The sequence below is a fragment of the Chrysemys picta genome, chromosome 4 (genome assembly GCF_011386835.1).
Source record: "Chrysemys picta bellii isolate R12L10 chromosome 4, ASM1138683v2, whole genome shotgun sequence".
Lineage (NCBI taxonomy): Eukaryota > Metazoa > Chordata > Testudines > Emydidae > Chrysemys > Chrysemys picta.
The window spans coordinates 33,187,796-33,208,199 of record NC_088794.1 but is presented as its reverse complement, the minus strand read 5'-3'; the positions used below and the strand labels follow the sequence as shown (position 1 = coordinate 33,208,199).

The 20,404-nt window shown below is 41.2% G+C and overlaps 1 protein-coding gene and 1 non-coding gene across 48 annotated transcripts in view; one reads left to right on the top strand and one right to left on the bottom strand.

The window, feature by feature from the left end:
- PPP6R3 (protein phosphatase 6 regulatory subunit 3) overlaps window positions 1–18,164 on the bottom strand; it is a 131,460-nt gene extending 113,296 nt beyond the window's left edge. For 12 of the 47 annotated variants that reach the window (XM_065594609.1, XM_065594608.1, XM_065594612.1 and 9 more), the window contains exon 1: window positions 17,826–17,957. The gene's annotated coding sequence lies outside the window, so the exon portion shown is untranslated. Of the gene's footprint in view, window positions 1–16,123; window positions 16,216–17,736 lie in introns of all 47 variants that reach the window. The other 35 variants (XM_065594605.1, XM_065594604.1, XM_065594607.1 and 32 more) reach the window with 13 other exon arrangements.
- Window positions 18,165–18,538: 374 nt separating this feature from the next.
- On the top strand, window positions 18,539–18,611 carry TRNAA-AGC (transfer RNA alanine (anticodon AGC)). The gene has a single exon. It is a non-coding gene; the product is annotated as a tRNA-Ala (tRNA).
- Window positions 18,612–20,404: the final 1,793 nt, after the last annotated feature.

Genomic DNA, 20,404 nt, shown 5'->3' with positions numbered 1-20,404 from the left:
AGCCACATTTCTGAGAATAGGCATATTTTCCAGGGCCACCTCAGTAACTAGCCACCCCACTCCATTTACAGATGTGCTGTTCACGCGCTATATGTTTGAATACTTTGTGGCATGCACTGCTGTCTTCCCACCAGCAGCTTGGAATAACTTCTCTGCCAACCACAAGAACTTATGTCCTCCAAAATGTGGAATGCCTGAAATGAAAGAGAAGCCTTTTGTAGCATGTAGGAAAAAAAGCAGCTGTGATTTTTAACTTGCCATTTTTTGCTGTGATTAACCTGACTGTGTCCAGGGAGCTTCTGTGGTCTGAAACATCACTCTCAATATCCTGAAGTCCAGTTTTAAAAAGTAAGATTTAATGCCCTTGAAATTCCACAAGTATTTTTTCCGTGCTCCTGCACTGAGCTATTTGTCTTGTCCTATTCCAGCCCCTTGACCTCAACAAGTTGCAGTAACTCCACAGCATGCCCACAGTGCAGCAGAAGCCTGGGTCAACGTACCTTTGCAGACCATTCCTAGAGAAGAATTTGTGATTAACTTATGGTTGAAGTACTGGAAAGAGCCAACAAGCAGCTCCAATACCAAAGACAGAGGGATTTATGGCTAGAGGACAGGTAAGGCGAGAGGCAAGCAGAAAGATTGCACAGCTTGAGGATAGGATTGCAGCATGGGAGCAGACATTTGCTTCACAGTTCCTAGAACAGCAACAGCAGCTACAGGAGGATGACAAATCTCAGCCGAAAGCTGTTTGAGCGGCTGCTATCATTAATGCCTACCAGAGTACCGGTTCCTGCTGCACCATAGCATAAGTGTCTACTGCAGTACCCTCTGCTGCAGCCCAAGAACAGCTTGGACAACTCTATGGATGGATGGTCCATGCAATCAGGTCCCTCAGCAGTTGGGCAAGGCAACTGTGCCCCTTGCAGTCCTCCATACTGACCCCCTCCCCTGTGGACATCTCTATCCCCCCCACACACACACACCCCTGGTGCCAAGTGCACAGCAAAGGAAAAGAAGAATGGGAGAATGGCCAGGGACATGCAACAGTAGGTGGTTTCTGTCTTGGCTCAAACAGTGAAACCACATACTTGTTCATGCACTTTGTTCTTTTTTTAAAAAAAAAAAAAAAAAAAAAGCTTGTTTGTTACTGGTGTTTTGGTGTGGTAATGGCAGCTGGCCTGTCTGGCAACGGGTTAATGTGCTTTTCTAATAAGTATTTGTTGGTTATAAACCTTCTTAAAATAAAAAGCTTACCACCACATCACATCATACAAAGTGTATTTCAAATAAAGGTAAACACACGATCTGGGACAAGTGGAAATTTGTATGCAAACACTTTCTCAATACACAGTTAGCTGCATCAATCCATACATTCCTTACAGCAATCTATACTGTGATTCAACTCGCTCCCCCATTTGATCCATAAGTACACACTGCATGGCAATCAATCCTCCTAACCCCCAAGCAATCAACCCTTTCCCAACACAAGCACATTCATAAAGGTACTATTCTCCTTCTTCCATTGGCCTAGGTAAGTCCATACTGTGGGAGCGCAAAGCATCCCTGACTTTTGTTGCCCAGGTACATCCAGCTCTAGCTGTGGGAAGTGCACCTTCCAGCTTAGTGTACTGGTTCAGCAGTCCATCCCTGTCATAAGTCCATTCAGGGGGAAACGGCTCATATTTGGCTTCACAAAGATTGTGACGAGCGCAGCAAGCCACAGTAATGCACACAGCACTGACAACACTGGAATACAAACAAGTCTGTAGACATCTCCAGCAGGATTTCAATCTGCCTAAAGAACATTCAACTACCGTTCTATAACCCGCTGAGAGGGTAGTTAAACCTTTTGCCAAGTTCTCGGATATCAGAGGTACAGTTTCACAAGCCTGTACGTGGGGGTCTCCAGAATAATGGTTGGGGTCAGTACTTTTAGGGTATTAGAAAGAGTTTCCCTAGGTGGAAACAGTCTGATCACATCTCTGAAGTCAAGCACACACCCCTTTTGGGATACAATTAATGGATATTTAAGACAGCACAGCATCCCCCAGGAGATCTGATAATCTGCTGACTGCATGATATAGAGAGACTTCTTACAGCAGTCTGAATCAATATGAACATTACAACCCACACAAAGCTATACCTGAGACCCAATCCAAACAGGCAGGTTATTAAATAATGCCTACCATCTCTAGAAGAGAAAACAGGTTCCATGAATATACAAAAAAATATATATATAGTCTAAAGTACTATTCCACAAGTTAGTGGTCTACAAACAGGCCTTTTCAAGAGTTTCATTTAAAAGGATCCTCATTCCCTTCTGTTCCTCTATCAAATAGTGTTTGTGTGCTACAGTTTAAGATTATAGCACAATGGCAGATGGTAAGATGTACTGAACATCCTGCTACGGATGGCAGAATTTTGCTCACAAATCCTGGAGTATTTTAGTTTGGATGTTACAGCAAAATGGATCTGTCATTGCTTAAACATTTTATATATATATATACATATATACATATACACATATATATATATATATACATATACACATATATATATATATATACATATACACATATATATATATATACACATATACACATATATATATATATACACATATACACATATATATATATATATACACATATACACATATATATATATATATACACATATACACATATATATATATATATACACATATACACATATATATATATATATACACATATACACATATATATATATATATACACATATACACATATATATATATATATACACATATACACATATATATATATATATACATATACATATACACACACACACACACACACACACACATACTGAAGTTACACCTTAGTTTACAAAAAAATCCACTTTCTAATAAATGGTATGCACCTACATCCCTTTGTACACAAAGATAGTTTCCAGAAGAAGAAAACCATTCTGAAGGAATCATTGGAGCAACAATTTTCATACAGGCTCAGTGAATACAAGCCATTCACAAGACAGAACCTAGGAGTGTCTCTTCTTAAATTAGGGCCAGCATGTCCTCCAAAAAGCCACAGAAAGATTCACCTTGACTAGTCCTAGTGACCTACTACTCCTCACAAACCTCATCAAGACAGGGCTTTCTAACCCTATCTTATACCCCTCCCTACAGTCTTTCCTCTGCTTTCCACCTTATTTGTAGCCAGCTTTCTCCAGTCACTGGAAACAGGACTGAACTGCCTGCAGAAACAGGAGGTGTTACTCCTAGATCACGTGTTCATTACTGAAGCAACAGGAGATTATTACCAGCCCAAAAGCAAGAGGAATAGTCACTGGGTATCACACTGGTACTTCCAAGCCATCTGACTAGTCCAGGATTTGGAAGAGGGTTGCAGCTTTAAAGGAAAATCTATGCTGTATATTGAGAAGACCGTTTAGAACTCTGATTTGTTTTATCAATTTCGAGTCATGGGCCTTGTGAGTCAACGGTCTTAAAAAGCAAATGCAAAAAGCAAAAGTCTACACTATCGCACCACTGTAGCGCATCTGGTGAAGATGCACTATGCTGACAGGACAGTACTCTCCTGTCGGCATAATTACTATACCTTAACAAGAGGCAGAAGCAATGCTGGTGGGAGAGTGGACACCACTTTTAAGTCAATGTAACTTACGTCGCTCGGAGGGGTGGATTTTCACACCCGAGTGACATAAGTTACATCGACTTAAATGGTAGGGTAGACAAGCCCTACCTATCGTTTACGAAATTTACCAGACACCTAGAAACCCATAAATAGAACCACCACAGGGAGTGTCCCCAGCAAGAGCTAATAGCCATAGCCTACTGAATGGACCCAGATGTCACAAGCTGCCAACAATGGGCAGGTTACTAGGATTTCTATCAAGAGTCTGTTTTTAGAATTTGTTCAGAGTTCACTCTTTTGTATCAGACTTTGGCTTAAAGGTTTGAAACTCTTCCTATAGCTGCAGGAAGGGGAAGCTTTATATCTCTTTTCTACTATTCCCCCAGCAATTTTGCTTTGTTATCCACGAGGGCTAGCATACACCACAAAGTCTTTGCCTGTATAGCTATGCCAGCAATGCCCCCTAATGCAGCTGCAGCAAAAGGAGTTTTTGCTGGCATAGTTAGCCACTTCCACAAACCTCATAAGTTCTACTCTCAAAAGGATTCCTGCCAGTGTAAGCTGCATCTACAAAGGGGGTTTCATTGGCATAGTTATATCAGTTAGTGATGTGATCTTCCACAATCCTGACCAAGATAGCTATGCTGGCAAATCTTTGTAGACTACAATTTGGCTCTGTAAAATGCTCACTTTTGCTGCTGTTCAGTTTTCCCAGAGCAGCAGCACAAAAGTGATCAGTCTTGATTTTTTGCTTTTTGTCACCAGCTCTAAATAGCAGCAAAAAAATGGATCAGTCTTGTTAGATTTTTTTTAAGCAGTGGTGTGAAACTATGAGCTGTCAAGAACACTGGAGCTGTCTGAAGTGACCCAAGTCTCAGACCTCATTGTTTATATCTGGACATTATCTTTATAACCCTGAGAACTATGGAGTTGTTTGCTTTTAAGCTCAAATTATGCAGACACTGATAGTACAGATCCCATAACTAGCTGTGGCAAGTTTCTTGCTGAAAAGATTTCATATAGATTCCAAGGCCAGAAGGTACTGTTGTGATCATCTACTGTGACCTCCTGTATAAAGCAGGGTGCAGAACTTCCCTGGAATAATTTCCTGTTGGAATTAGAGCACATCTTTAATTTAAAAAAAGAGAGAGAACCTTGTTTAAAAAAATTGCCAGTCACTGAGAATCCACTTCAGCTCTTGGTAAGTTGTTCCAGTGATTAATTACTCTCACTGCTAAAAGTTTACACCCTTATTTCCAGTCTGAATTTGTCAAACTTCCAGCCACTGCATTGCGTTATACTCTTCTCTGCTAGATTGAAGAGCCAATCATCATATGTAAGTTGGTAGGTAAGATCCCACGGGAAGCAAGTGTAAGGGGAAAAAACAGTTCAAGAGTTGGCAATTTTTCAGAGAGACATTATTAAGGGCACAAGAGCAAACTATCCCACTTCATAGGAAAGATAGGAAGTATGGCAAGAGACCATCCTGACATAACCAGGAGATCTTCAATTATTTGAACCTCAAGAGAGTCAAACAAAAAGCAGAAACTAGGTCAAATTACAAAGGATGAATATAAACAAACAAGTAAAAATGAGAAAGGCCAAGGCACAAAATGATAATAAACTAGCTAGAGACATAAAGGGTAACAAGCAAACATTCTACAAATACATTAGAAGCAAGACGACGACCAAGGCTAGGTGAGGCTGTTACTCAAGGGGGGGGTGGGGAGGGGACATAGTGAATGACAGTGAAAATAAATTAGGATCAGAGGCTAAAATAGGGAAAGAACAAGTTAATTACTTAGACAAGTTAGATGTCTTCAAGTCACCAGGGGCTGATGAAATGCATCCTAGAATACTCAAGGAGCCAACTGAGGAGATATCTGAGCCATTAGCAATTATCTTTGAAAAGCCATGGAAGACCAGGGACATTCCAAATGACTGGAAAAGGGAAAATATAGTGCCAATCTATAAAAAGGGAAATAAGGACAACCTGGGGAACTACAGACCAGTCAGCTTAACTTCAGTATCTGGAAAAATAATGGAGCAAATAAGCAATCAATTTGAAAACTAGAATATAATAAGGTGATAAGTAACAGTCAGCATGGATGTGTCAAACGAATCTAAAAGCTTTGACAGGATAACAAACTTTGTGGATAGGGAGGAAGTGGTAGATGTGGTATATCTTGACTTTAGTAAGGCTTCTGATATGGTCTCAACTTCCTAAACAAACTAGGGAAATACAACCTAGATGGAGCTACTATAAGACGGGTGCCTAATCGGTTGGAAAACTGTTCCCTGAGACTACTTATCAGTGGGTTACAGTCACATTGGAAGGGCATATCGATTGGGGTGCCACAGGGATCAGTTCTGGGTTTGGTTCTGTTCAACATTTTCATCAATGATTTAGATAATAGCATAGAAGGCACGCTGATAAAGTCTGTGGATGATACCACTCTGGGAGGGGTTGCAAGTGCTTTGGAGGATAGGATTAATATTCTAAATAAGGACAAACTAGAGAAATGATCTGAAGAAAATAGGTTGAAATTGAATGACAAATGCAAAGTACTCTACTTAGGAAAGAACAATCAGTTGCACACATACAAAATAGGAAGTGACTGCCTAGGAAGAAGTACTGCAGAAATGGATTGGAGGGTCATAGTGGCTCACAAGCTAAATATGAGTCAATGTAACACTGTTGCAAAAAAGACAAACATCATCGGTCTGGGATGTATTAACAGGAGTGTTGTAAGCAAGACACAAGCAGCAATTCTTCTGCTCTACTCCACGTGGATACGGCCTCAACTGGAGTATGGTGTCCAGTTCAGATCACCACATTTCAGGAAAGATGTGGACAAATTGGAGAAAGTCCAGAGCAAAGCAACAAAAATGATTAAAGGCCTAGAAAACATGACCTATCAGGGAAGACTGAAAAAATTGGGTTTGTTTAGTCTGGAGAAGAGAAGACTGAGAGGGGACATTCCACAATCTCCCTGGAATAAATTGCCTAGGGAGGTTGTGGAGTCTTCATCATTGGAGATTTCTAAGAGCAGGTTAGACAAACACCTGTCTGGGATGGTCTAGATCAGTGGTCCCTAAAGCGGTACCCAAGGGCACCATTGCGCCCGCCGTGGCATTTATGTGCACCCACCTAGTGCCCAGCAGGGGAGAGAAGCTGCGGCCCTGTGCCTGCCGGGGACAGAGAACTCCGGGGCTGCAGGCGCCAGTGTTCTCGGTCCCTGGCAGGCGCGAGGCCGCGGCTTAAGCCGGAGAAAAGCCACGGCCCTGCGCCTGCTGGGGACAGAGAACTCCAGGGCTGCGGGTGCCAGTGTTCTCTGTCCCCGGCAGGCGCAGGGCCCGCCTAGTGCCCAGCAGGGGAGAGAAGCCAGGGCCCCGCGCCTGCTGGGGACAGAGTACTCCGGGGCTGCAGGCACCGGTGTTCTCTGTCCTCGCGGCTTCTCTCTGGATTCATATATTATGTAATATTAAATATATGATGTTTTTCATATTGTTTAATGTTCAAATGCAAAATAAGCCTTGAAAAATTGTTGGCGCCTGCCACACTCTTCTGAAAATATGAATGTGCTACTAGCCACAAAAAGGTTGGGGACCACTGGTCTAAATAATAATTAGTCCTGCCATGAGTGCAGGGGACTGGACTAGATGACCTCCTGAAGTCCTGTCCAGTCCCTATGATTGTTCCCCATACAGGTACTCACAGACTGATCAAGACACCCCTAAACTTTGTCTCTGTTAAGCTAAGTAAATTGAGTTCTTTCCCTCTATCACTATAGACAAGTTTTCTAATCCTTTAATCATTTTCATGGCTCTTCTCTAAACCCCTCCAATTATCAACATCCTTCTGGAACTGTGGACATTAGAACTGGATGAAGTATTCCAGCAGTGGTTGCCCAGTGCCAAATACAAAGGTAAAATAACTTCTACTCCTACTTGAGATTCCCATTTATGGATCTGGATCACATTACTCCTTCTGGTTACAGTGTAGTACTGGGAGCTCATGTTCAGTTGATTATCCATCAGACCCCCAAACTGTGGGGCAGGAAAGTAGTAAGTATTTTTTACCTCTCAGTGTATTCCTGGTAGTGGTGAACAATGGCATTTTCTATCCCAAAGCATGACTGCATTTCAGTAATCATTGGCATAATCCATGGTAGACAATATAAAGAAAAACTTTAGGTGGGGAAGACAACAACAACTTGCTTTGTAGATTAGAAAAACGTTAAATCTCTCCCAGCCAATAGGAAGTGAGGGGGAATCACCTTCTCTTCAAAACAAGGAACTAAAACTATAGTTTTAGTCTCACTATAAAAGGAGATTATTACAGTCTGGAGTATAATGGAGAAGAAAAAAAGATAACATTTATGCCTTCTAAGAGAGTATTAGGCAGCTTAGAACCAAGCTGTCTGAAGTGGAAGCACAACTGCACCTGCCACAGCCATTGAGAAATAAAAGTTATCAAATGTTTATATGGACAGAGTAAAAAGGCAAATTCCATCCCTGATTGTATGGCACTGATGTTACAAGACAAGAAGATGTAGGTATATAAATAAGGACTCTAGAATTTTGTCTTGTTCCTGAAAGGACAGTCAGAGCACTATACTTGCAACAATGTAGCTTTTACAGGCTGGGATAAACTGCCTTCCTCACTCAAAGGATTCTTACACCACCATATATAAGGCGACAGGAAGGGCTCCAGATGGCAGGGGAAGCTGTAAAGTTTTAATTAGTTGACATTTGAGAGACCCTGAAGAAAACCTAAGTGCTAAATATTAGTATTATTGCCATCAGTTTAATGATCCTACTAAAATGGTAGAGCCAAACCAGTTAATGCAGTTCTCCCAGAAAGGCAATAGCTTTATAGTACCCCTCATAATCCTCAGCTAAATTTTGGTTTTGCTTCTTCCGTTCTTCCTGTTTCCCACCTTGAAATACATTAGTTACAATGGAAACAATGAAGTAACTGGTATAGGCTGAGCCAAGCAAAAGTACAGCTTAAAAGTAGTTTTATACCATGGTTCAGGAAACATATGTATTTGCATTTATTCTCATGCCAAGTTTCTTGACCACCTTCTTTTACTCAGAAGCAGACAAATCTTGACCACCAGCAATTAGCTTACTAGACAGTTATTTAATGCAGCAGTTCCCTGAGGCACCAACCAAGATCAGGTCCCCATAACGCTTCACACTCTACATATGATGAAGGACAATCATGCTACTGCTTGCTATGGCTGACAGCAGGAATGAGGCTGACTGTAGAGTGAGACTACCTAGAATTAGTTAGTATGATTTCTGCTGTTGCTTCCCATAGGAAGCAGAGAGACACTGATAATTCATTCATTTATTGGAGAAAGATTACAGGAAGTAAAGGGAGCTCCCCGCCCAGCAGCCAGGAAGGAACTTCAGGAGAGGATGATACAAAAAAGCAGCTGCAGAAGGAAAGAATCGATAGACGATTTGTCACTTTGCAGAAACAGACAGAACTCCAATTTCAGACATGCACTAACTAAAGCTAACCTGAAAGACAGGAGCTCCTCTGTAGAATACAGACATAGCACCACAGTGAGAAGCCCAGCACATGTGCATGCACGCCTGCAGACACTTCTAGCAGCTGGAGGAGGCATGCTGTCTTCTCACCTAAATGGATGCCCCAGAATTCAGCAGGCATCTAGTATCTGCTCTTGGGGTTAGGAATGTAATCTAATCTCAATCCTTCCCACACTATCTAGTGTTTCTTAGGGCAAAAACAAGTCTGTGCCATCCAGATCTATCCTAGGCTGCTCTTTGCACATCCTCAATGTTAAGCTCCATGAGTTTTCCCTTTAAGTTTTTGTCAATGAAGAGATTCTTTTGGTCAGCTTCTTTGACATATTCTTACAGCTGCCCAATGGGATGCCTGCCATAGCAGATGGTCTGGTTCTATTTTAACATGTCCCAGATATGTTCATGTTTCCTGATAATTTTAGAGATAAGAAGTTGAACATTGACGAATCTTGGCATTTGTTATATACTCTTTCCATTAAATACCTACTATTTTCCTGAGGCATTTGCTTCTGAACGCGTGTAGCTATCCAACAAGTTTGTCAAGACATTAATACAAGTGAATTACAGTCCAAGACATTAAAGATTCCAAGTTAACTGGACAATTAAATTTTAAAGCAGTACAGCAGTGAGAAACCTAATAAAGCTGAGAAGTGCGTAAGAATATTAAAAGGATCCTTCTTAGACCATAAGATTTAAAACTGCAATGGATTGTTTATCTCTCCTTAACTGTTTAGCAATAGTTTTCTAGTACTGAACTGCCCTCAGATGAAGAATTTCAGTCTCCTTGGTGCCAACTGGTCTGCATTTTGGGATCTCTGAATGTACTCAAAATAGCACTGCCATTTTGCCAACAGATTGCACAGCAACTCCTTAGTTCTGTCCAGTTTCATCCCTAGGTCTTTTTCAGCCTCATATTCCCCAAGTACCGTAAAAGCTTTGTTATCCGGCATATTGGGGGAATGTGGGGTGCCAGTAAGTCAAAAATTAAATTTAACTTAAAGGGAGGTAGTTTGGGTGCGGGAGGGGGCTTGGGGCTGAGATGCAGGATGGGGTGTGGTGCAGGAGGCGGCTCAGGGCACGGGAGGGGCTTCAGGGTGCTAGATCCAGGGGGTGCTCACCTCGGGCGGCTCCCCACAAACGGCAACATGTCCCTTCTGCTCCTAGGCGGAAGCGCTGCCAGGCATCTCTGTGCGGTGTCTCCGCCCACAGGCGCTGCCCGCACAGCTCCCATTGGCTGTGGTTTCCGGCCAATGTTAGCTGTGGAGCCAGAGCTTGGGACGGTGGCAGCACACGGAATCGCTGTGGCCGTTCCTCTGCCTAGGAGCATCAGGGACATGTCACCGCTTCCAGGGAGCCACGTGAAGCCAGGTATGGAGCCTGCCAGTCCCATGCCAACTGGACTTTTAATGGCCACCAGGGTCCTTTTTGACCAAGTGTTCCAGGCGAAAACTGGACATCTGGCAACCCTACTGAAGATCAGAAATGCCAGTTTTAGAGCTTTCTGGTAGGTAAAGTGCCAGATAACACAGCTTTTACTGAATCTCCCTTCTATTGAGTAAACCTCTCCCGGCCATCACTAGTGTGCAACAGTACAATTCAGACAGCACTCACAGCATTAGTTTTTGCATTCAAAAGGAAGAGACGGGGGAAAATTGAGGAACAGATGGGAAGGCAATTTAAAGAGAGACAGGGAGGCTGATTGGTTAGGAACTCATCTTTCCAGCCAACACGTATATTTTCAAATCTGCTTTCAAGCCACCGCAGAAGCCAATCCATTTTGAATGTGCTTTCAGAAATATACTAGAAAGCAAGGCAACAAGATCTGGTAATTTATGAGAGCCAACAATTTCTTCAATCCAACATGAAATACACCAGAGTTAAAAGGCAAACTGTCATGGAGGGATACCAGCATTCCCCCCCCCCAATCGACAAATAAGACAGTAGAACAACATGCTCACCAATACATTCTACTTGATTGCCCTGCTCTCTGACAGCAAACTTCCCAGCCCATTGCAACTTTATTCCTTCAGGACGTCTGTACTGGACCATGATAGTAAAAGCCTGAACCTACTTGAGTGTTAGGTACCCTATGGCTTTCCTGGCAGGGGCAGAGAGAACATTAATATCTGCAACAAAAATTTCTATTTTAAATATGATTTGCAGAGCACTTAAAAATTGTGCTTGTATACTTTAAGGTTCTTTTTGATGTAGAGAGGTCTGAACAGTTCTCTCATGTGAGAAATAACAGGAATATCAAGCAAGATTAATGAGTGATTTCAAGAGCTTTCAGTTTTCTCCATCCCCTGCTAAAGGAGGTTCTGTTTGGGTTACAAGTGGGGTTTCCTTTGTTCCTTCCCCCTACCAATCTTGTGATTGTGGAAAAACCATTCCTTCTGACAAAGCTTTCCATCATGTCCTTACGGTGGTCTGACTAGATAAGTCTGGCCTCCACTGAAAGCTCATTCCACAGCCTAACATTCAAGAACAATTTATCTCCAGCTTTCATACACTTTATCCGAGGTTTTGCAAGTCACGTTGTTTCAGAGGAGCACACTAATCGGGGGGGGGGGGGGGGGGAAGAGAGAGAGAGAAGAGAAGAGAGAAGAGAATCGCAGATGAAGGTAGAACTGCTGATGGACCTGGACCCTGACCTACTGATGGCCTTAAAGATCAGAAGCAGGCTAGTAGCAAGTGAAGGAAACGGGTCACAGGGGATGCATTAAGGAAAGCCATCCAATTAAAGTGATGGGATCCTGCATACTGCTGCTTCCACCTTCCCTTCCAGATACAGAGTGGATTCAATCTGCATATGGCCCAATCCTCATCTAGGAAGAATGGTAAAGTTTCCTGGAAAGATAGAGTTCGAAGATGACGTTTTTCGGAACTGATGCTACCCAGTACTCTAGGTTAACTGCTGAGTTAAACAGAGCCCCAGTGCTTTTCACCACTTTGATGAAAGAGGGCAGATTCAATTAGGGAAAGAGTGACCCAGGTAGTTCTTCAAAGCATTTCCCACTTGTGATTAACATTTCAATGTTTTACAGGTTGAATTCAAGCCAGTTACTCATTGTATATTGTGAGCTCTCAACTTAACTGAAGAGGCAAAGATGTTGAACATTTAAAGAAATCACCTTGCCAAAGCATTCATTTAGTTTAACACTTCTGACTTTAATGACCAAAGCATTTTAAATGGTTAGACTAAAGGGACAATCCCTTCTCCTTTAGTTGCTCAAGTTTCAGTGTTTTGAGACGTTATTTGAGTCATTCTCTAGTCACCACAGGACCTTCCAACAAAGCATCATTTTTAGTATAAAACAAACAGAAAATGTTCTGAATGAGCCCAGGTCTCTACAAGCTGTTTCTCCCCTTTGGAGGTCATTTTAAGCATGGCACATTTTTCAGATAACGTTCTCTGTTCTCAAAAAAAAAAAAAAATTAACATGTCTAGTTACACTTCAGAAAATAATCTGTTCAATTTGTCTTGCACTGAATTTATGAATGATAGCCTAAATTACAGTATAACATATGCTAGCCTTAATTTATGCGTAAACCTAACTTGTTCGCACATAAACTACAAGACATTATGCATGCTCAGTTCTAACTAGTCTTCCTAAATACATTAGCATTTGAGACTAAAAAGCTCTTTCACCAAATTCCTGATCTCACATGTTTTAGCTTAACTGGATGTTTTCCTGAAGTTTAAGGATCTCTAACCTAAACTCTACAGTGACTGTCATTTTTAGCTGAAATAAAATTTTACTGTAGTGTTACAGGCAAAAATGACTTTAACCACGCCGGTAGCACAAGTCATTATTTCACAGGGTGAATAAAAATCAATGACTTTAAAAAAAAATCCAATTTTTTTATTTAAATCAGATTTTTTGATAAAATGTTTGAGGAAAAAAGCTATCTAAAGATAGTTTTAATTAAGATATATCTGAGTTATAATGTCTCATCATGGAATAGGGATTATAAATTCTAATTCTATAGTATGAGATAATATATTCGTGTAATGTTTAAGAAAAGTTTTGTAAATGAGTTCCAACAGTTCATGGATTAGAGACCCCAATCTTATGGGATTCCGGGGGCTTCCGTATAGATTATTTAGGTTAATCTTTCTATCTACTGAATGGGACTCCATGCTCAGTCTAGAACAGGGGTTAGCAACCTCTAATTTAAAGGTTTTGCTTGCCAGTAATACATTTTAATGTTTTTAGAAGCTCTTTCTATAAGTCTATAACAGGGGTAGGCAATCTGCGGCACGCAAGAAGATTTTCAGTGGCACTCACACTGCCTGGGTCCTGGCCACCAGTCTGGGGGGCTCTGCATTTTAATTAAATTTTAAATGGAAGCTTCTTAAACATTTTTAAAACTTATTTACTTTACATACGATAGTTTAGTTATATATTATAGACTTATAGAAAGCGACCTTCTAAAAACGTTAAAATATATTACTGGCATTCGAGACCTTAAATTAGAGTGATTAAATGAAGACGCGGCACACCACTTCTGAAAGTTTGCCGACCTCTGGTCTAGAATATATAACTAAACTATCGTTGTATGTAAAGCAAATAAAGTTTTTCAAATGTTTAAGAAGCTTCATTTAAAATTAAATGAAAATGCAGAGCCCCACAGACCAGTGGCCAGGACCCAGGCAGTGTGAGTGCCACTGAAAATCAGCTTGCATCCCCATAGGTTGCCTACAACTGGTCTAGAAGATACCATCAGAGATGCTTAGTTTTGCAGTTCTCAAACTGTGGATTTGTTCTCCAGAGATAACATGCTTGTTAACAGCAAAAATGTTTTTAAATAAATAGAGAGGTGAGAAATAACAGACCTAAATCCTATTGTCCCTCTGCAAATTTGTGTACACAGAGTCAATCCCTTACCTCTCTCTAAAAGTGCAAAGTTTCAAAAAGTTTAATGAATAGATTGTTGGGGCGGAATAGATATGGACAAGGAGAACAACTCTGGAGATAAATGTGAGAAGGGAGGGACAGGCAGTAGAAACAAAAGTGAAACTGTTTGAGCGGCAAATTCCAGAAGTCTTGAGGTCTTTCTGAATGTAGCCTTCATTGATTTGAGATCTACCATACCATTTTCTCACTAGAAGGGAAAACCTATAATGGCAGCAGGCTGTAAAAGAGACCCAGTTTGGGAATAAGAACCATTCAAGAAATATATGTTTGCTGATGATGTTCTAAAGAAAGTCACCCCAGTGAACTGGTGGAAGTCACTTAAGCACTTGGATTCAGAGACTGTTGAAGTGATGATTTCACTTTTAACAGCAGTCGCTTCTTCTGCCGGTGTTGGAAGAATATTTTTTTCCCTTTGGACTAATTCATTCCAAATTGAGAAATCGTTTGGGACCTGAAAAAGCAGGAAAGCTTGTTTTTCCTTTCCAGATTAGGAACAAACAGGAAAATGAAGGTAAGAGGACTGAGTTAGCTGCAGGAGCCAAGTTTCTCATATTGACCTGACTGACATAGTCGATTTAATTTTTGGGTTTTTTTTAATATTTTATTTAACTATTTTAGTTAAAAACAATATTAACAAAAACAAGCCCCATTTTAAAAAACTTGAATGTTTAACTAAATTCAAAAATTCATATGCTTGTTTTGTTATAATATTATATGTTTGCTGTTGAAGGAAAAAAATCCAGAATACATAACATCATTGTTTTAGTTAAATAAAACAATTTAAATGTCTGTCTGGTGATGTTCTCTTCCTAATACAGCAGGCAAGAAAATCCTCCAAATATTAATGATTAACCTGTTGAATTGGAGATATTTATGAAGTCATTGGGAGGTGAACTATCTGCTTCAATTACCTTTGGTAAATGAAATAACCAATCATTCATTTTCTGATATAGCTGTAAAACTAATCTGAAAAGTTTTCAAAATAAATCACTTTAAAAATGTATAGTGTGTACCTTCTAAAAATAAAACCTACATCTGTCTCTGAATTGTGAAGAATATATATTAAGGTTATAACAACCAACAAGAATGCACTTTTATGTAGAAATCCATGATTAAATTGAGTCTTCCTGACTAGTGATTTAAATGAATTTGATTTAAATCACTAATCCACCCTGTTATTTCATACACAAATTATCGTTTTTTGCAAAATGAACATACAAGTTCAAGGAGCCTTACAGATACAGGAAAGAAATCACTCGTATAAAGAGATTCCTTATTTTTTCCTTGAATTTCTAAAAACATGTTTGTGATTTACACCCCAATCCTACAATGCGTAACATGCAGGTGGCCTACTGTGCCTGAGCAGAGCCCCCCCCTTAAAGACACTATGTATTGAAGGATCTGGTAGTTACAAGAAAAGAATTAGACACCAATGAACAATTTTAAGATTCCCTTCAGTTTTAAAACTGCAACTCCAATCCAAATCTTATTAGGTGGCAAATAAATTATGTACAGCCAAATGATCATGCATACACATACATTATAAAGTATATTTTATGAAAAAAATATCAATTGATACCTTTAAAAAAGAATGCTAGAGACCTTTCCCTAGCTTTAACATTCCAGTAGAAACAAGCGCTCATGCAGTGTTTGCAATTCAAACACAACAGTGAACTTGAAAGTATTTTTTATCAATGAAAAATTAGTTTTACAAGTAAATGAAGAGCATAAATAGTAAAGAATAATCAGAATTCCTTCCATTCAAGATTCAACAAGAGTAACACTGTTAAAGGTTTTAACCTCTGATTTTTAAGCTAACAGCATCCAGAAACTTTTCTGTAACTAGTAAGTTCCAGGAGTAGAGGCATGTTTCCTTTACCCAGTTAACATCTACTCAGAAGAGAGCTAAGCCTTCTATAACAGCTTTCACTGGTTACACATCCCAAACAGTTCCAACATAATACCAAAGAATCAGGTATTTTGAAAAGGTTTATTTCTTACTTTTTATACCCATCTATACTAATCTCCAGGCACATCATGGGACAGTCTTGGAGCTCCAATTCACTTTTCTACTCAGAAAGCACTCTGAGGCACTAAAGAAAAGGTCAAAATTAAAAGGGAAACACTGTCATGTTCAGTACAGCCTAAAATTCACTTTTTGTAAGAGAACTAAAAACCCAAGGGTTTTTTTTTTTTTTTTAAGTTAGAACTAGCCAAAATGTTGCCACGATTTTAAGAATGAGCACATGAACCACTGAGGCACTAATTTAAAACACAAAGAGCAAAATTAAGTGTGAATAAGAGCAATAACTAGTCTGTTTTCACTGTCCAAACTGAGGAGCATAACAGCAAAGAGGAAACCAAGTTTCAAATTAAGGAGCATTCGGAATGCTTTTAGAAAGAACACTTTAACCTGACAGGTTTCAGAGTAGCAGCCCTGTTAGTCTGTATCCGTAAAAAGAACAGGAGTACTTGTGGCACCTTAGAGACTAACAAATTTATTACAGCATAATGCATCCGAAGACGTGGGCTGCCCACGAAAGCTTATGCTCTAATAAATTTGTTAGTCTCTAAGGTGCCACAAGTACTCCTGTTCTTTTAACCTGACAGTGTCCCTCTGATAATTCATCTAGTTTCCCAACAATTACTAAGAACCAAAACAATAAGAAAGTAAAGTTTCTTATTTTGAGGGGTTTAAAATAATGTTTATGGGCCCATTAAAAAACAGCATTACTCAGGGATTCTGCTAGTTGAATAATAAAGACATTTGTACTAAGGAAAATAGATGTTAAAATCCTATGACACCCCATAAGACAGTTATAACAACACACCTCCTCCTACCCAACTTCAACATCTATCTTGTGCAGCTATCCCTGACCCAGAGATGAAATCCACACCTGACCTGTGCAACTCAGCGAGGAAACATGCGTCTGCAGGCTTGGGACACATAGACTGACTCAGGGAGCTGGCTACGCTGTGGAGACAGGCCTTTACGCACCTTCCTCGAGACAAAGCTCAAAGGTTGTTCAGGTGTTCGCAGAAAGACCGCAACTCAAACTAACACGCCCAGTTCTAACTAGTAATTTGAGAGAAGAGCTGTAGTAAGAAGACAAGCAGAGAGAACACAGCTGGATCCCTTTAACTGAGGCAACAGGCGGTAAAAGTAACACCGGGTCTCTAGTGATTCAGTACCTCCCTCTGAGTATCGCTGGAAAGCAAGTGGGGGCGGGGGGGGGTCGCACATGCAGCCATATGGGGGTAAAGTCAGTGCCCCTCCAACGAGGCATATGAGGGACGCAGAGGAAAAGGTACCCTAGGAAGCCCCCACCCCACGCTCAGTGACGCCCAAGGCATGACCTGGGACTTGGGGGGAGAGGGGGTCGACACAGTCCTATTACACAGGAAGCAAAACAACTCAGCCAGGCCGCTGCTAGGGGCGGGAAGCGAGCAAACAAGGCCGCCCCCCCCCCCTCAGGCGCAAACCGGGGAGAGGGGCGGGAAACGGCCCCCAATCGCGGGAGGAGGCCTCAAAGACCAGCCCGCAGACTCCGGGGAACAGGAAGACGCCCCCCCCCCCCAGCCCCTGCGCAGGGCGGGGGGAGGAGAGCGCTCACCGGGCCCGTGCATTGGAGCAGAGCGTCAGGGAGGGGGAATAACCCCCGGCGGTAGTTGACTCAGGCCGGGGGCCCCCGGATCTCCCTACCTCGGCGAGCGCGTCTCCCGTCACGGGTCCCGGTCTGCCTCGGCTCAGACGGGAAAGCGAGCGCTCGCCACCATCACCGACACTTCAAGATGGCAGACATATCAGACCCTATGAGCTCTCCTTCGCTCCCCCTCCTCGCCTGCCAATCACACTTCCCTGACACGCCCAGGTCCCCACCGATCACACTTCCATTGGACAATAGCATAAATTCCGTCTCCCATTGGCTTTCCTTTGGCCGCCAATAACATATGAACGACAGCACCAGTGGACTACATGGGGATTGAGGGCGGGCTGAACGGGATCCTGAAGGCCAATCAGGGCATCCGGGTGGGCCCCTCTGGTTCCCACCTTCACGCCTTAGCAACAGCTTAACGTCACGGTGACAGGCGTGTTTTTTACCCAATCAGAGCCGCGAGTACAGTTTAAAAATAAACCGGGTTAGACCAATCAGCTGGTAAAAGACTCAGACCGATGTGCGACCAATGGGGGTACACAGAGGGCGGGATGGAAGCCGAGGGCCGCAAACACAAAACTAGCCTCTCCCATCGCCCTTTCCCATTGGCCAACGGAAGAAACCACGCCCTCAGCAGAGAAGGGAGGTAGCGAAACTGCCTGACAACAACTTGCTGCTCATGGAATCAGGGGGAAAGGAGTAGATCACGCGATGAGGGGGTTGCTTATGTGTGAGTGGCTGAGACGGTGCTTAATGGCCTGGGGAATTAGCTCAAATGGTAGAGCGCTCGCTTAGCATGCGAGAGGTAGCGGGATCGATGCCCGCATTCTCCAGAAGGTGGTATGTTTTTCACAATCGGGTTTTCAAGAAATTCCTTTCCTGCTTATGAATACACTAAAAAACGTGACTTCAATTAGTTGTTTAAAAGTCCATGAGCCATGGATTGCAGATGTTTAATTTAATTATTTCCCCATATAGATTGTTAAACTGACTATGCCTTGACAAACCACAGCTAAAGTAGCTGAAACTTTACAAATACACATGTGCCCCATTGAGTCCTACAAAATAACAATAACAACAATTTGCACATGCACATTTTGCCCTAAGGAAAAACTCTCAAGTGGCTACTGAAAATAATTTTCCCATATCCGTTGCATCATATTGAAAAAATAGCCCCTGGGTTCAATGGGTTCTGCAAAAATGGGCATGGGCTAGTTGCATTTTTTAACAGTACTGTGCACTCCTGTTAAAATAAATGGATCTCTCTAATACACACACACCAATTGCACTTGCAGATCCCAGATTTCCATACCTAAATCAGGTAATTGCAGGCATAAGCAGCACATTGTTGCCAGCTCTCACAATTTTTATCACAAGTTTAACAATATTTGGTGTTTTTCTTAAAGCCCCAACTCCTGGAGACGTGATTACATGAGAATCTTAGTTTTCATTTTTTAAAAAGGGTTCCAATCATCATGGTTACAGAGAAAACCTTGAAAAAAAAAATGAAATGTTAAGGCTCGAAAACCAGAAGGCAAATAAAAAGAGCACAAAAGAGCATTTTTTTAAACTCATGATTTTGGGGAGCCTGATTCATGATTTGTAAACACTTGATGTGGCCATACTATGTTATCCATACTGTGCAAAGAAAGCTGGCATACTGAGTGTATATTTTATGAGTGCAGTCACTGAGAAGCTCAGCTTTGCAATTTTGGCAAAAATTTTAATTTTGTTTTGTCAACTAATATATCACTATGAAACATTTAATTGACATGTGAAAAAATATATTTGATTAGCGTACTACTTTATGATACCATGATAGGTATTTTTAATAGCTTATTCTTTCATAATGGGATGGTTTTGTATTTAGGATCCATTCTGTATTATCACTATTTTTTAAACCATGATATATTATTAGGACAAAAGTCAATGGACTAAAAGTTTACTTGATATTTTAAGAAACTACAAAAATATTAAATTAACATTTTAAAAATCAGGGGTATGATAGAAAGTAAAGGGAGCTAATTGCCGAACCACATCTCAGAACGTTTGAAGACCCTGATCCTGAAAACAATTACATATATGATTAATTTTACATACTAGTCAGATTGTGTAAAACTAGGCACATGTTTAAATAGCTTACTGTGATGATTTGGAGAATCAGTTTATGTACTGGACCTGAGTTACTGTGCTGGCTAAGAGTTGGGAGTGGAAGGGCACATCCATAGACATCCCCTAAAGGGTGTGTTTCCTGCCTATCTAAAAGGCAAGGTCCCCTGACCAAGTAAGTGGGATCAAGTAAGGTCCTTCTGCCTAGGGATTGGAGAAAAGTGAATGTGTTTTTTGGAGTCAGCACTAGCTGCAGGAGGGGAACTCCTACTGTCTGCTCTTCCAGTAATAATATATGTTCTGCTGTTACTGAGCTATGCCCAGGTAATCATTATAGAGATTCTACCTGTTTTTATGCTAACCCAAGAATGAGACTGCAAGATCAAGTAACAGTACAATTTATGACTTCTGGTTGATGCTATGAAATTGTTATGAACTTATTGTATCCTTGCATACAGCACTGGATGTGGAGACAGCCATCTGTTATCAGGGCTGTAGAACCAGCTACAGACCAGAG